Here is an 18,056-nt window from a genome sequence, read left to right on the forward strand (position 1 = left end):
AATCACAGCCCAGCCATTAGGGCTGCACAGCTCAGCAAGAGACTGGGTTCCCTTATTCCAGTTTTCATCTGTTTCAGGATTGTTCGTCTGAGTGCCTGGTTCAGTCCATCTTTGTAACCCAAACATTCATGGAGCCCTTGGCTCAGAAAAAGCACTCAATAAATTGTTTACCGAGTCAATGACTAAATTGATGGGCCATGTCCTCTATTTCTGGGTGCTCTTCACAGTTTCCAATAGAATGATTAATTGGCAGATTGACTTTCCTTCGAGGTGTCCAAGATGCCTGTGTCTCTCATTCACCCATTCATTCTCCACAAACACACTGGGCATCAGTGCTGTGCTATTTTCTAGGATTACAAAGACGAATTAAGACAGAAACCAGCCCTTAACTATCCTACGAATCAGTAAGACCGGAAGGCGTGTGCTGTCAGCGGCCCGGTCATCAGCCGCTTCGTGCTCGAGTGGAGATCTCTGCTCCCACCAGTTGTCTCAGGGGTCCACATGTGCACACGGAACACATCGCTTCCAGGCTGAAGGATGTGTCAGGCGAGGTCCTGCTGCCATGCTGCTCTCCCGGTTGTTCCTGGCACCAAGGTCCCTCCGTGGCTTGGGACCCCTCAGAACCACTTTGGAGGGCTGCTCTGTGCTGGCCTTGGGATGACACAGTATGGAGGTACCCACGGTCCCAGGATTCCTGATGCCCTGAGACTTGGGTGGCGTGACGTGTCCTCCTGGCCATGTTACAGCAGCTGGGCCAGGGGCTGGCATGTCTCAGGCTGCAGTTATTGTTACAGACTGAATCATAAAATTTATATGTTGAAGCCACAGGACCTCAAGCTGTGACTTTATTTGGAGACCTGGTCCTTGCCTATGTTATTAGTTAAGATGAGGTCATACTAGAGTCATAATAGACTCTTGAGAGTCCCTTGGACAGCAAAGAGTTCAAACTGGTCAATCCTAAAGGAAATCAACCCTGACTATTCATTGGAAGGACTGATGCTGAAGCTGAAGCCCCAATATTTTGGCCACCTGATGGGAAGAGCTGACTCACTGGAAAAGACCCTGATGCTGGGAAAGATTGAAGGTGGGAGGAGAAGGAGATGACAGATGATGAGATGGTTGGATGGCATCACCGACTCAATGGACATGAATTTGAGCAAGCTCTAAGAGATGGTGGACAGGGAGGCCTGGAGTGCTGCAGTCCATGGGGCTGCAAAGAGTCGGACACGACTGAGCAACTGAATGACCACTACAACATACTAGAGTAGGGTAAACCTGTTGTCCTTATAAAAAGGGAGAATTTGAACTCAGAGACAGACTTGTATAGAAGGAAGACACACAGGGAGAAGATACATAGGGAGAAGGCTCATTGGGAGAAGATCACAGTTCACAAGCCAAGGAGAGAAGCAGGAACAATTCTTCCCTCACGTCCCTGGGGAGGTCATCCTGCAACCCCTGATCTTGGACTTGCAGCCCCGAGACTGTGAAAGTGAAAGTTGCTCAGTTGTGTCCAACTCTTTGCAACCCCATGAACTGTATACTCCATGGGATTCTCCAGGCCAGAATACTGGAGTGAGTGGCCGTTCCCTTCTCCAGCAAATCTTCCCAACCCGGGGATCGAACCCAGGTCTTTTGCATTGCAGGTGAATTCTTTACCAGCTGAGCCACCGGGAAAGCCCAAAAGTGAAAGTGAAAGTCATTCAATTGTGTCTTTGCGACTGCACGGACTATACAGTGGAATTCTCCAGGCCAGAATACCAGATTGTGAGATGATATATTTCTGTTGTTTCAGTCTCCAGTATGCTGTGCGGAGTCAGGGCAGCCCTGGCAGTCCATCAGACACAGCATCTTGGGGGTCCGCCATGCTGTGGACATCATGAGCCTCGAGCATCATGAGCTGCCCTCTGCCTCCCAGGCTGCCGGGGTGGATGGGGGGCGTCACGGTCCGTCCCCATCCAGGAGGCAGTTCTTGGAGTCCCACTCCCCATGACATCACGGCTTGGTTACTGGTCTACCTCCTCTTGCCCAGCTCCTTCTGTTCTGAGGATGTTTCTCCGCACCGGCCATTCGGCCTCTCTCAGCCCCCAGGGCCCTGAAGGGAAGCTGGCCTTTGCCCATCAGGTGACGTGAGCCCAACCCCACAGAGCGAACAGCGTGAGGCTTTCCCCGGAGGCCCTCAGCCCGCTGCAGGGGCCGCCACCGCTGACCTGCAGGCCCCCACAGGCCCAACCCTGGGGACCCACCCCGGGGGCTCAGGCCAAGGGCCCCGGGCACCCCAGGAAGTCACCCTCAGGACAGAAGGCTCCGGGCAGGGACTGAGGCTATGACCCCAGGGTGGGGCACGCAGCATCGGGGAGGTCTGCAGGTGGTTCAGACATGGCGGGAGCTGACCTGGGCAGAGAGCCGCTTGCGGAGGCCTAGAGGAAGGGAGTTGCGGGCTGGATGGGCCCAACGCTGCCCCGGAGGCACAGGCCACGACAGGGGTGAGGAGGGACCGCGACAGGGGCGAGGAGGGGCCACGACAGGGGCGGGGAGGGACCGCAACAGGGGTGAGGAAGGGCCTGGACAGGGGCGAGGAGGGGCCATGACAGGGGCGAGGAGGGGCCAAGACAAGGGTGAGGAGGCACCGTGACAAGGGCGAGGAAGGGCCTGGACAGGGGCGAGGAGGGGCCGCGACAGGGGTGATGAGGGACTGCGACAGGGGCGAGGAGACGCCGCAACAGGGGCAGGGAGGGACCTGGACAGGGGCGAGGAGGGGCCACGACAGGGGTGAGGAAGGGCCAAGACAAGGGTGAGGAGGCACCGTGACAAGGGCAAGGAAGGGCCTGGACAGGGGCGAGGAGGGGCCACGACAGGGGCAGGGAGGGGCCAAGACAAGGGTGAGGAGGCACCGTGACAAGGGCGAGGAAGGGCCTGGACAGGGGCGAGGAGGGGCCACGACAGGGGCGAGGAGGGGCCAAGACAAGGGTGAGGAGGCACCGTGACAAGGGCGAGGAAGGGCCTGGACAGGGGTGAGGAGGGGCCGCGACAGGGGTGATGAGGGACCGCGACAGGGGCGAGGAGACGCCGCAACAGGGGCAGGGAGGGACCTGGACAGGGGCGAGGAGGGGCCACGACAGGGGCAGGGAGGGGCTGCAACAGGGGCTGGGAGGATCCGGTCAGACTCCCTCCAGGAAGAGCAGCTGGCCAGGGTGCCGGGCTTCGCTTCAGGTTTCCCATCCTCCCTTCGTTCCTCACACATGTGTGTGAGTGTGCACACCCGCCACACTCATACACACAGAGTGCACCACACTCATACACACAGAGCACACCACGCACACATGCCAGGCGTACACACCACACCACACTGACACACACCACACCACACTGACACACACCACACTGACACACCAAACACACAGAGCACACCACACACAAGCCAGACATACACACCACACCACACTCACACACACATACACTCACACCACACTCACACCACACATACACACCACACCACACTCACACACACTCACACCACACTCACACACCACACACACAGAGCACACCACACACACACCAGACATACATACCACATTGTACTCACATAGCACACTCACACATACCACACACACACTACACTCACACATCATACACACTACACACACACCAGACATACACACCACCCTCACACACATGACACAGAGCACGCCACACACACACCATACTCACATGCACACCATACACACCAGACACACACCAGATATATACACCACACTGCACTCACACACACATCACACCACATTCATACCACAGTACACAACAGTCACACACCACACACACACAAACACTGTATGCACTACACACTCTCACACACACTTGCTCTCACACACACTCACAGACCGTGACACACACACACACCATACACCATACATCCTTCTGTGCCGTCTGCCTGGCAAACACTTCCCAATGTTAGCTCACCAGTCGCCCCAGGAAAAGCTCTTTGCGGTTCTGAATGAGCAGGGCACATGTGTTCATCCCTCTGAGGCTTAGCCCCATTTCCTGGAAATGACATAGCTGTTCTGCTAGGTTCACCTACAAGGGTGGAACTAGATTTCGATATTGGCCAATGCTTTCTGTGTTGGCATGAAAGTAAGGGTGCCGGTGAGAACTATGATGCTGGTGATGAAGATGAAGGTGGTGGTGGTGGGGACCGTGAGGATGGGGATGCGGAAGGTGGTGGTGGTGGCCGTAACAGTCATGATGCTGCTGATGGCGGTGACGGTGGCGGTGATGACGGTGACGACGGTGATGGTGCTGGCGGTAATGGCGGTAATGGCGGTGATGGTGGTGGTGCTGGTGGTGGTGGTGGTAGTAATGGTGATGGTGCTGGCGGTGGTGGTGATGACGATGACGGTGCTGGTAGTAATGGCGGTGATGGTGGTGATGGTGGTGATGGTGAGGACTCATGGACCCTCCTCATTCGGGAGCTTGTGCCTGACACTTCAACGAGGAGTGAGGATGCCTTGAGCCCACCCTCTGCTCAGCTCCTGTGCCTCTGCAGGGTGTTCTGCGTCTGGTGGACTTGAGCCCTGAGATCGTGGGCCTCCACCCTGGTGGGCCAGGCAAGCTCTGCTACTTCTTGCAGTCCCGTGCAATCCACTCGTGGTTTGCTCCCCAATGGGAAACTCGAATTAGCCAAGAGAAGTGGGAATTCGGTGTGCATTCTTATGAATTAAAAAGTGATCAGCAGTCCTGTTAGTCACATCCTTTTACCTCTGACCTAGAAGTCCGAGACTTGAGACAAGAAAAATGCTGTCACTTGATCCCCAAGGGCCTCTAAAGGCAAGTTCTCAAGGCCTTGATGCCTTATTCAGCAACTTTCTTTTCCCAAGGGCACTGAATCTTTTATAGGTTATCACTTTAGACTGAAGATTTTGGTTTATTGGAACAAAAGTTAACTTCTGCTATATTCCATATAATCTGTTTTCTAAAACAGGTTCAATCCAAGGAGGAGAATTAGAAACAAATAAATACCCAGGGCTCAAAGTGAGCCATCAATTGGGATAGACAAGCATCTTGCACGCGACTGGAAGGAAGGATGGATGAACTGGCCTCTCCCACACTGGGACAGGATGTTTGTTCAAGCGATTGATAGAAAACGTCTTCCAAGACAAGCCCTCAGGGTTTGGTGTGAAAAATCCCACGAGTCACTTCCTACTCTCTATGTAGCTGGAACCTGCTCAGTAGCATTGACTGCTAAGATGCTATTAAAAGTCAAACCAAGTGACTCTTGCCAAACCCCAGGGGGAGAGATGTCGTGAGTCAATAGTTCTAAAAAGATCCTGGAAATCTGTGTGCATGAACCACAATAGGCCACTGAAGTCAGAGCAGCGAGGGGAGCTGCTAAGTCACTTCAGTCGTGTCCGACTCTGTGCGATCCCATAGACAGCAGCCCACTGGGCTCCCCTGTCCCTGGGATTCTCCAGGCAAGAACCCTGGAGTGCATTGCCATTTCCTTCTCCAAGGCAAGGGGAGCAGGGGCGTCTAAACTGGGACCCCTATGAAACACTGGCTCTCTCCCCTCAGCCTTCTTGAGGGAGGCGATGCCTGTGCCCCCGTCTACAGTCTCAGCCACAGGATGCCTTCTCTACTTTTGATCAGTTAGTACGGTTCAGTAGCTCAGTCATGTCCAACTCTTTGCAACCCCATGGACTTCAGCCCGCCAGGACTCCCTGTCCATCACCAACTCCCGGAGTTTACTCAAACTCATGTTCATTGAGTCAGTGATGCCATCCAACCATCTCATCCTCCATCATCCCCTTCTCCTCCTGCCTTCAGTCTTGCCCATCATCAGGGTCTTTCCCAACAAGTCAGTTCTTCGCGTCAGGTGGCCAAAGTATTGGAGTTTCAGCTTCAGCATCAGTCCTTCCAATGAGTATTCAGGGCTGATTTCCTCTAGGATGGACTGGTTGGATCTCCTTGCAGTTCAAGGGACTCTCGAGAGTCTTCTCCAACACCACAATTCAAAAACATCGATTCTTCAGTGCTCACCTTTCTTTATAGTCCAACTCTCACATCTGTACATGACCACTGGAAAAACCATAGCTTCGACTAGACGGACCTTTGTTGGCAAAGTGATGTCTCTGCCTTTTACTGTGCTGTCACTTCTGATCACTGGAGGGGAAAGAGCAAATTCCTTCTCAGGAGCTTCAGTACCAGACTCCTCCTCCCATTGCTGGGGGCTACTCCTATGGCCCCTTCAGTGCCCCCAACAGGCTGAGGTGGGCATTTGCAGCCAGGAATCTTCCCAGGTGGCACAGTGGCAAAGGATCCATCTGCCAGGGCAGGAGATGCCGGTTCAATCCCTGAGTCAGGAAGATGCCCTGGAGAAGGAAATGGCTACCCGCTCTAGTATTCTTGCCTGGGTTTGAATGGAAAATTTCATGGAGAGAGGGGCCTGGAAGGCTACAGTACATGGGGTTGCAAGAGAGTTGGACGTGTCTGAGCATGCTTGCGTACAGCAGTCAGGTCAGGGCAGTGGGGAGCTAGGGCATTGATTCTCCTGCTGGCCTCAGATCTGGATTTACCAAGGAAACTCAGTAACTTCTGCCCTTATCTCTTCTTTGCCCACCCATGGCCACATTCATTCTGGGTGCTGCTGTCTTCGGAGAAGGCAATGGCACCCCACTCCAGTACTCTTGCCTGGAAAATCCCATGAATGGAGGAGCCTGGTAGGCTGCAGTCCATGGGGTCACCAAGAGTCGGACACGACTGAGCAACTTCACTTTCACGCGTTGGAGAAGGAAATGGCACCCCACTCCAGTGTTCTTGCCCGGAGAATCCCAGGGACGGGGGAGCCTGGTGGGCTGCTGTCTATGGGGTCGCACAGAGTTGGACACGACTGAAGTGACTTAGCGGCTTAGCGGCTGCTGTCTTCAGGGAATCAGCCTACGTTTATGTTGAGCCCATCACTTAGACAGTCTGAACCTCAGCTTTCTCATCTGTCAAATGGGAATGAGCCTCTCCTGGTTGCAAGAACAGAGACTGATTTGTCGTTTTAAAAATATTTTTAATTACTATTTATTTTTAATTGGAGGATAATTGCTTTACAATGTTGTGTTGGTTTCTGCCATACATCAACATGAATCAGCCATAGGTTTACTTGAGGGCTTCCCTGGTGACTCAGATGGTAAAGAATCCACCTGCAATGCAGGACATCTGGATTCGATCCCTGGATTGGGAAGCTCCCCTGGAGGAGGGCATGGCAGCCCACTCCAGTCCCACCTCTCTAGGTTGTCACTGAGCACCAGGTTGAGTTCCCGGTGTTATTCAGCAACTTCCCACAAGCTACCTATTTTACATACAGTAATACATATACATTTCAATGCTACTGTCTCAATTTGTCCCACCCTCTCCTGCCCCCACTGCGTCCATAGGTCTGTTTCTATGTCTGAATTTCTATTCCTGCTCTGCAAATGGGTTTATCAGTACCACTTTTCTAGATTCCATGTATATGCATTAATATGCAATGTATGTTTTTCTCTTTCTGCCTTATTTCTCTCCAAATAACAGGCTCTAGGTTCATTTACCTAGAGACTTATTTAGATTACATCAGAAGTAAGGAAACGCTTGGCAATAAGAATGACAAGGATCGTGAACATGAGACCATTTTGCCAAGAGACTGAATTGTGTTAGGCTCCAAGCGAGAGTTTTCAGGGTTCAACAGCTGAACTGCAAACTGACCAAGAGCTGTGGGGGTTGGGGGGGGGTCAGCCTTCCTGACAAGGAGTATCCACAATGCCTCTCCATGTGTTTTCCTGGGAAAAGCCCTTCTGAAGGGACAGGGTAACACTTGTTTTCCCAGGTGGACCCTTTCTGTGTGAAGCTACACTTCAGGGGGCTGGACTGTAGGGGCCTGTCCTTAAACCGCATGCCTGTCCCTGGTTTAATGAGACTGCAGAGGTCAGGGTCACTAAAAACAGGCAGAGGAGGTGTTTCACGCTTCTCCTTCAGCAGGAGAGTCATGCTTCCCCAGTAGGCCATGTCATAAGGATAATGACACAAGTGTCCAGACCCCCATCACTACCTTGGAGAGTCTGGTTAGGTCAGAGGTGGTCAGAAAAATCTGGATGTTGAGCAGTAGGTGAGGTCTGAGGGGATGATGGACCGTGGGACAGGGGCTCGACTTCTCCACCTCCCTAGGTGCCCCCGGCCCTGCCCCACACCCTCCCCCACACCCAGACCACTGCAGCCTCTGCCTGGGATGGGAACCGAGGTGCCCTTGTGGGGCAGCCTTTATTCTGCTGTCGCCCTCCAGCCCTGGCCAGGACCTGGGTGTAAACAGGTCGGGGGCGGCACAGTGTCCAGCACTGTCTCAGGACAGAGTCTGATGGTGGTCGTCTCCTCCGACAGACAGACAGGGCCACATTGTGGCAGGTGAGTGGCTTGGTAGAGGTCCCTGCTTCAGTCCCCACGTCAGGATCTCAGCCTTGTGGGAGGCTGAACTATAGACCCAGCTACTACCTGCTGGACTCCTGACCCCAGGAAGGTGTGAGGTCATGCGTTTGTGTTGTTTCAAGTAAGTCCTAAGTTTATGGCAATTTGTTATGCTGCAATGGAAACAGAGCCCATGAGAATATAAGTCCCCAAGAAATTTGTAGAAATCCTAGCGAGGGTTTGGGATGCTTTTCGGCTGTGCAGTTTGGAGAGCCCAGGCCCCTGTTTGCTAGACTCTGAGGAGTAGAGGGGACTGTTTGACACCTGGTCCCTCCAGGCTCTGCCTTCTGCACTTTTCTGCTCCCTAACGAGGTAGACTGTGGGATGTGCTCATGCGTGGTGATGCAGGCCAGCTCCAGGCCCAGGTCCCCTGAGCAGGTAGGGTGTGGGTCAGCTCTCCCTGGAAGGGTTGAAGTCACCTGAGAGCTTGCTCAAACCCTCACCTTCCCAGGGTACACATTCTACAAGGAGAAAACGGAGCAAGACTGAAACCACGAGTGTGTGAGGTGATGACAAATGCTACTGAGAACCCCCAGGCAGGGTTGGCGGCAGAGACGATACTGGGCCAGGAGGAGATTTTATGCAGAGAGACCAAGGAAGACTGTGCAATAGAGAGGTGTCCCCGGGAGGGGGGTCTGGACGGGAAGCTCTGTGTGTAGAGTCTGGGAGGGGCCATCCAGGCCGAGAGGAGCACAGGTGCAAAGACCCTGAGGAGGGGGACTGAGGAGACCAGGAGCTGGAGAAGAATGGGCAGGAGCCAGGGTCGGGGAGGAGGCCCAGAGGCACTGGGGTGGGGGCAACACACAAGGTCTTTAGATCCATGGAAGACTTGAGCTTTTACTCTGAACAAGATGGGGCCACGTCAGGTGTAAAAAGTGCTCAGTGTTAACACCTGTTAGTGTCAGCCCATTTTCCACGTGTGGGCTTCCCAGTGGAACTAGTGGTTAAAGAACCCGCCTGCCAATGCAGAAGACACGAGAGACGTGGGTTCAGTCCCTGGGTCGGGAAGATCCCCTGAAGAAGGAAATGGCAACCCACTCCAATATTCTTGCCCGGGAAATTCCATGGACAGAGGAGCGTGTCAGACTACAGTCCATAGGGTGGCAAAGAGTCAGACGCGACTGAGCAACTAACACACACATTTTACACTTTTAAGAGAAAATGTCTTGGCTAACGTAATTTTGCAAGCAGTTTAAGGAGGGAGTCCGAGAAGAGAACATCTGAAACCCCCTCTTCTGTCTGCCAGCTGCAAATGGTGCTCGCACCACCCCCTAGTCCTCTCTGAGACTGTTCCGGAGTTTGTTCGACTTCTCAGTCCTTTGGCTGCTTCTGGGGTATTCCTGGGTGTTTGGTTCCTTCCTGGAATGCCTTAAACTCTGCAGGGATTCTAGAGGCCTCGTAACTGGCATGGAGGAAAGCATTCAGGGAGGTGAAAGAGAAAGATTGCACAGAGCCTTCGAGAATCTATTGGATGCTTCAGCCTCTTTTTACACCCATCGCCTACAGGAATTCTGCTTAAGCCTGTGTCTTCAGCAAAAATCTTTGAATGTTTCCTTGTCATCAAAATAGCGCAGACCGGTTGCTATTCACAACTCAGAGATGAGCACCGACTGTCAGAGGACTCCCATGCAGGTCAGGCTGGTCCTGGTGCAGGGAAGGGGACTTTCCATGGGAGAGAATGCAGTTCTTTCTTAAGAGATGAATCGTTCTGCGGAGCAGAGGCTCTGACCAGCCTCCCTGACCACTGTGGCAGCTGTTTCCATGGCACCTGCTGGCACTGGGCACATTGAAAGAAAGAGCAAGGTTACAATTGAGAGATGCTTCGGGCATCAGGGAAGGGAAGAGCAAGTGAAAGAGTCCAAGCATGGTGGGCAGAGCCCTCCTGGATACGGTTTGATCACTAGCCCTAGGTTGGACAGAGCTCCCTCCTTTCATGGAGAGCAGACAGGATACTCAGTGTGGCTCCCTGGCATTAGACAGGCCATTTTGGTTCAGAAAAACCACAAGAACATGTGCTGGGGGAACTCCTGAGGCGCTGAGATCTCACAAAAGGCTAGTTGCCATCTCCACTCTGAAGTTGAAGCTACAGAGCAAGGCTGGTGAGGGTGGGTCTCTGCTTTGTGTTACTAGCATCATTAGTGAGGAGTGGGTGCCGAGCGCTATATAGATTCTGCAGGGATAGAAAGCCACATGGGGCAAGGTCTCGTCTCCAGGAGTCAGAATCTGAAGGGGAGAAGGGCTTGTTGTTGTCTAGTCTCTCAGTCGTGTCCTACTCTTTGCGACCTCATGGACTGTAGCCCACCGGGCTCCTCTGTCCATGCGATTTCCCAGGCAAGAATACTGGAGTGGGTTGCCATTTGCTTCTCCAGGGTATCTTCCCAACCCAGGAATTGAACCTGGGTCTCCTCGGAGAAGGCAATGACACCCCACTCCAGTACTCTTGCCTGGAAAATCCCATGGATGGAGGAGCATGGTAGGCTGCAGTCCATGGGGTAGCTGAGGGTCGGACATGACTGAGCGACTTCACTTTCACTTTTCACTTTCATGCATTGGAGAAGGCAATGGCAACCCACTCCAGTGTTCTTGCCTGGAGAATCCCAGGGACGGGGGAGCCTGGTGGGCTGCCGTCTATGGGGTTGCACAGAGTCGGACACGACTGAAGTGACTTAGCAGCAGCTCCTGTATCACAGGCCTTTTTTTTTTTTTTTTTTTTAACCACTGAGCCACCAGGGAAGCCAGGAGAAAGGCTTGGTGGACTTTTATAAAAAGAACAAATCAAACCATCTATGGGACCTGCTCACTCAGTCGAGGGGTGAGCAAAACACACAGGAAACCACTAATTCACTACATATTCAGAATCATTTTAGAAACTTCTACTTGAAAAATTATTAAAGGGAACACTTCAACTCAGGAGAGATGGTATGTCTTTCCATTTGAAAACTTTTATTCTCCAAAATGATATACTACATATGTGCTGGTTATATCATATTTGATTCTATAGCAGTCATAAGTTTTAAAATATTTTATTATTAAAATTATGCATGCACATCAGAGAAAATTTAGGACATACAAAATAATATAAAGGAAACATTGAAATTGCCCATAACGCACTACTCAGAGATTGTCACTGTCAAGCTTTTGGTTTTTCCCTTTAAAATTTTTATGTTTCTTTTTATAAATATGTTTACAACATAAAATATATTTGGTTAAACTGTCTATTGTAAATTGGTGACTGAACAACAAACAACAAAACTGCATATAGAACTACAGCCTGATCTTTTTGCTGTAACACTATATTGTGCACAATTTCCCATCATTAAAGTTTTTTAAAGACCACTTTGTTGTTTTGTTCAGTTGCTAGGTCACAGCCAACTCTTTGCAGTCCCACAGACTGCAGCATGGCAGGCTTCCTGTCCTTCACCATCTCCCAGAGTTTGCTAAAACTCATGTCCACTGAGTCAATGATGCCATCCAACCATCTCATCCTGTTACCCCCTTTTCTTCCTGCTCTTAGTCTTTCCCAGCATCAGGTTCTTTTCCAATGAGTCAGCTCTTCACATCAGGTGGCCAAGATATTATTGAAGTTTCAGCATCAGTCCTTCCAATGAATATTCAGGGTTGATTTCCTTTAGGATTGATTGGCTTGATCTCCTTGCCATCCAAGGGACTCACAAGAGTCTTCTCCAGCACCACAGTTTGAAAGCATCATTTCAGATGACCACATTCCATCCTGCAGATACACTAGCCCTGATTTGACTGCTCCCTGACTGTTGGGCACTTATGTCACATTTCATGTGTTACCATAATAAATAACGAATATCCTTGCACAGAAATATTTGTCCACCTTATTCATCTATCCAACAAACATTTACTGAGCTTCTGTAAATGCATCCCTCTGAGAGTCCAAGAGGACAAATCCTCACCTTTGTGGTGTGTGTGAAGTGTGTGAAAGTCGCTCAGTCGTGTCCGACTCTTTGTGACCCCATGGACTAAACAGTCCAAGGAATTCTCCAGACCAGAATACTGGAGTGGTTAGCCTTTCCCTTCTCCAGGGGATCTTCCCAACCCAGGGATCGAACCCAAGTCTCCTGCATTGCAGGCGGATTCTTTACCAGCTGAGCCATGAGGGAAGCTTGGAGTATACACAATAGTAGTGGTGATAAGCCATAAATAAGTGAATGAATAATGTGATTTCAAATGATAAGAGCTTTTAAAAAACAAAGCAAATAAGGCAGAAATTGACCAGAGATGGAGGCTATGTTACTGATCCCCTCAGAGAGGGCCTTTAAGAAAGTGATGCTTAGATCCCTGCATGATGGGATGGAGCCATGCATGGCATTCTAGGCAAAGGGAACAGGCAGGGAAAAGGCCTTAAGTGGATAGTAGCATGGGGGATTGGAAGAACTTTGGGAAGAACAGTGTGACTACAGGAAAGGGAACATGAGTGAAGGTGGCAGGAGATAAAGGTCAAGTGGCCCATAGATCTAGGCGTTGGAGTCCCTGGTAAGTGGTCTGGATGGTGAATGTGACGGGCAGCCATTGGCCACAGTGGTCAGGACAAGAAGTGACTTGGATTACATTTAAAACATTACTCTAGCTACTGAACCAAAACTGGTTGGGAGGAACAAGAGTCAAAGCAGATCCCAACTCAGTCTATAGAATGGAATTACCCTGATACCAAAATCAGACAAAAAGACATCATGGGAACAGGAAACTGCATGCCAAAATCATTGGAAGGACTGATGCTGAAGCTGAAGCTCCAATACTTTGGCTATCTGATGCGAAGAACTTACCCACTAGATAAGACCCTGATGCTGGGGAAGATTGAGGGAAGGAGGAGAAGGGGGTGACAGAGGTTGAGATGGTTGGATGGCATCATTGACTCAATGGACCTGAGTTTGAGCAAACTCCAGGAGATAGTGAGGGACAGGGAAGCCTGGTGTGCTGCAGTCCATAGGGTCGCAAAGAGTTGGACACAACTGAGCAACTGAACAACAGCATCTCTTGAGAAAATAGATACAAAAATCCTCAACAGAATACTAGCAAACCAAGCCCAGCAACATGTAAAAGGGATTACTCACCATGACCAAGTGAGTTGTATCTCAGGAATGCAAGGTTGGCTTAATATTCAAAAATCAAAGAAGGGTCCTAGAGTTCTGAACACATCCACTTCTTCTTTATTAAAGTACATCCCCAAATGTAACACCCCTGAGTGAAAAGATAGAAAAAAATGTCTGTTTTGCAAAGGTTTTAGATTAGGGGTTCATAGGTCATTAGAGTCACGTGGTGATTGGAGTGCAAGTGGGAGAAACGGCCCCAGTCTAATTTTATGGATCTTGTCCTGCAAGCTGTCTACTCCACTCCTCAGTGTAGCACAGTTAAATTATCCACACTCTCTGGACAAGCTGTGCCTTCCTTCCCCACAAAGAATTGCAAACTACAGAAATGTAAATACAGGACTTTCCAGGGGGCACTAGTGGTAAAGAATCCACCTGCCAGTGCAGGAGACATAAGGGACGTGAGTTTGATCCCTGGATCCAGAAGATCCTCTGGAGGAGGGCACGACAACCCACTCCAGTATTCTTGCCTGGGAAATCCCATGGACAGAGGAGCCTGGTGGGTAACAGTCCACTGGGTCACAGAGTCTGACATGACTGAAGCCACTTAGCATGCATGCATTACAGAAATGTGGCTTAAGCATACAGCCACGCTTGGAAGGTTGACCTGTCAGCAGCTCTCGTAGGAGAGCTACCTACAGTGTTACCAAGTCTAACAAGCTGTGAGTTGTGACCTGAAGAAAAAGGAAGGGACAGAGCAAACTTTAGGAGGAGCAGTGAGGGGATGAGGACCCAGGGTGGAGGGTGGAAGGAGAGGAGCAAAGTCGAGTGAGAAGCTACTTTTCCTTCCTGAGCTGAGAGGGCTGACCATGTGGAGCCGACAGACAGCCAGGATCAAGGGATTGGAATCTGCTGGGGGAAGGACAAGGTGAGTCAGAAAAACCCACCCTGCTGTGCACTACATAGGGTTTGGGGAAAGCATCTCACAATGTGTTCTTTCTGTGCTCGACTGCCTTTAAAACCCATGAAAAGCAACAACAAAGTAGAGCCACACACAAACCGTTGCGACCTCTCACTTCTGTCTTTTAAGGGGCCAGCAGAGGCACTCACCTGCTCAGAGGCGAGCTGCTGATATCCGTCTTGAAAAAGAAACTGAAACTGTGAAATAGTCCCTGGCATTTGGTGTCAGTGTTTGGTTTTGAAGCCAAAGGGCTGAAAACCATGAGTGTAAAGGTATCTGTAAAACCACAGACTCAGAGCTTCCCCAAGTCCACTTTTCTAGTTGAAGTTTCCATTCTGTCAAAGGATTCCAGAATGTTCCAAAGCTATTTGAGTTGAATCCCCATTACAACATTTCCTTTCTCCACAAGGCAGTGAGGTCACCTCTGATAAACCTTTCATCATTCCCTTATCTGTTCTGGCAAAGAAAGAATTCTATGTCTAACGTCCATGTGAGGGTCATCTGAGGTCAGAAATCCTCCAAAGAGTTCTGCAGGGTTTCCAGGTACCTACAGATTTCTTTCTGCAGAAGCAAGGATGAACATTTTCATCCTGAGTCCAGCCTGTCCTGTGCTTACTGCAGGATTGGAAAGTTCATCCACTTCCAATCTTTCCTTTCAGAGAAGCAACTTGACCAAAACATCTTATATTTTGGGACAAAGGTACAGTAGCGTCTGCATTTATTGTGGACTCTTGATGTAAAGATTTATCTTCTTCATATGGTCATGACTCTATAACCATGTGTTCTGCATCTGTGGCTTCAATGAAAATTAAAAAAAAAAATTTAATTCCAGAAAGTTACAAAAAACAACACTTGAATTTGTCATATGCCAGCAACTATTTCCATAGCACTTACATTATAAGTAATCTAGAGATGATTAAAATGTGGGGGATGATGCACATGGTTGATATACAAATACTATGATGTTTTATAAAAGGGCTTGAGCATCTATGGATTTTGGTATCCATGAGGTTCCTGGAACAAACCGCCATGAATATTACGTGAGAGTTGACTATTTGTCCAAAAATATTCCTCCAGGAATCTCAACAGTGAATGAATGCCACGTGATCAAACAGATTTTTGTTCCGTTTGATTTCTGTTCTCTCTCTCCAGAAAAGATAGGCTGCCTAAATTTGCACTGTAGGTCAATTAACTAAGTTCTCCTCCATGTCTTTCAGAGCTGATGTAAATAGAAAAGGGGAACTTCTAGTAGAAATTATTACTGCTGAAGAGAAGGAGAAGGATGCAGAAAGGAGTGGCAAAAACCACCAGCCCCCACCCCCCCACAAAGAAATAAAAAAAAACCCCAGATCTTCGAAAGTGAAAGTCACTCAGTCATATCTGACTCTGTGACCCCCATGGACTCTACAGTCCATGGAATTCTCCAGGCCAGAATACTGGAGTGGGTAGCCTTTCCCTTCTCCAGGGCATCTTCCCAGCCCAGGGATCAAACCCAGCTCTCCTACATTGCAGGTGGATTCTTTACCAGCTGAGTCACAGCAAGAGGGGGGATAGACAATTGTAAGATAACCATATGAAGAGTTGGATGCCTTTGGCCACGAGTAACTTGGAAAAGTTCACTCAGTCTACACCATTCGTGATCTCTGGGAAATGAGAGAACACAGCTTGAAGAGCTTAAAGTCTTACTGATAGCCACTGCTTGGCACAGAAATATCTCGAGGCTAAAGATGACTTGCAATTGGCATCTTTCCTAGTGGCCCAGTGACGGTCTCATGTGGTTGCTATGGAGATTGAGTAAGGTAAAGCTTGAGAAAGCCCATTAAACTGGAGCATGTTATTCAATTTTAGGGATTATTTGTAGTCATCAAATAAACTCCTACTGGCATGAAAAGTATTTATCAAGGTGTGACAAACATGCCAGACACTTCAAATTCATGGTTTTTATTTACTTATATATTGATGACTGTCCGGGGTCTTAGTTGCTGCATGCAGTCTGTCTAGTTGCAGCGAGTAGAGGCTATTCTTCATTATGGCACTCGGGATTCTCATTGTGTGGCTTCTCTTGTTGCAGAGCATGCTGGCTCTGGAGCCCGCAGGCTCAGTAGTTGTGGCTCATGAGCTTGGTTGCCCTCCGGCATGAGGAATCTTCCCAGACCAGGGGTCAAACCCATGTCTCCTGCATTGGCAGGTGGATTCCTATCCACTACACAACCAGGAAAGTTCCTTATGATGTATTTTCATCTTTATTTGTCTCATTGATTGTTTTTTAAGTGAAGATAAGTCCATGGGGTTGCAAAGAATCAGACAAGACTGGGCGACTGAACAACAGGTTATGGCTTGTCTGTGAGAGGTGTTTCTAGGTGTTTAGGAGAAATTTCCTGGGCGTGCAAAGTAGCTGTAACTGCAATTCTTGAATTCCACAAGAACAAGAATGCAGCATTTGGATTTAGATGACTCTAGCATCTCTAAGCCTGGGGGGCTGCCGTCTGTAGGGTCGCACAGAGTCGGACACCACTGAAGTGACTTAGCAGCAGCAGTAGCAGCAGCGTCTCTAAGCCTGGAGCTGAGTATTAAACACATTTGAACTTGGATGTGTCCTGCAGCAGGGGAGTGGCTAGTCAATAGACACTCTGAGAAGGAAAATGCAGAGATAAGAGTGCCTGGTGAAAAGAAGGGAAGGCCACATTTCTTAGGTTCCCCCTTCCTAACTGACATTAATGAGAGGAAAATGAGCTAGGTCTTCTGCGGTTTTCCTCGTACTACTGGTCTGGGGATGAGAAAAGGAGCTCAGGGTGGAGGAGGGGCAGGAGAAGGTTTTGAGTGAAGAGGCTGTGTGGACAAGCTGAGATGACTCGTTCAAGAAGCTGCAGAAAGTGTTTCTTCCAGCCTCGTGGGCTCAGAACACCTCCAGCTGAAAAGAAGACACAGAAAGAAGAGAGAGAAAGCTAAGCTGAAAGGTGATGTGGAACAGAGTCACAAGAAAAAATGGAGCTTCTGTCTTTTGGAAGTCAGAGAGGTAAGCAGAGGGTATGAAGCTGAGGACCAAGACCCCAGGACTCAGAGAAGGCCTGACACAGAGCAGTCAGAGGGACAAGGAGAGGCAGCCTAGTGATGATGCTTCAAGGTCCCACCAGCTCCTCCTTTATAAAATAAGGAAAGTTTAAAGAAGGAATACAGACTGCCGATAAGCACATGGAAAGATGAACTCACCATCACTAACCATTAGGGAAATGCAAATCAAAACTACAGTGAGACATCACCTCACACCCGTCAGGATGGCTATTATCAAAAAAAAAAAAAAAAAAAAAAAAAAATCCCAGTACATTACTCGTGTTAGCAAGGATTTGGAGAAACTGGAACCCTTGTGCTCAGTTGGTGGAAATGTAAAATGGTGTAGCCGCTGTGGAAGACAGGATGGAGATTTCTCAGAAAACTAAATGGAGAGTTACCACAGGATCCAACAATTTTGTTTCTGGATATATACTCAAAAGAATCAAAAGCAGGAACTTAGAGGTATTTTTATTGATACGCCCATGTTCATAGCAGGTAATTCACAATAGCCC

This window comes from Bubalus bubalis, chromosome 6 (genome assembly GCF_019923935.1).
Source record: "Bubalus bubalis isolate 160015118507 breed Murrah chromosome 6, NDDB_SH_1, whole genome shotgun sequence".
In the NCBI taxonomy this organism is placed as follows: Eukaryota; Metazoa; Chordata; class Mammalia; order Artiodactyla; family Bovidae; genus Bubalus; species Bubalus bubalis.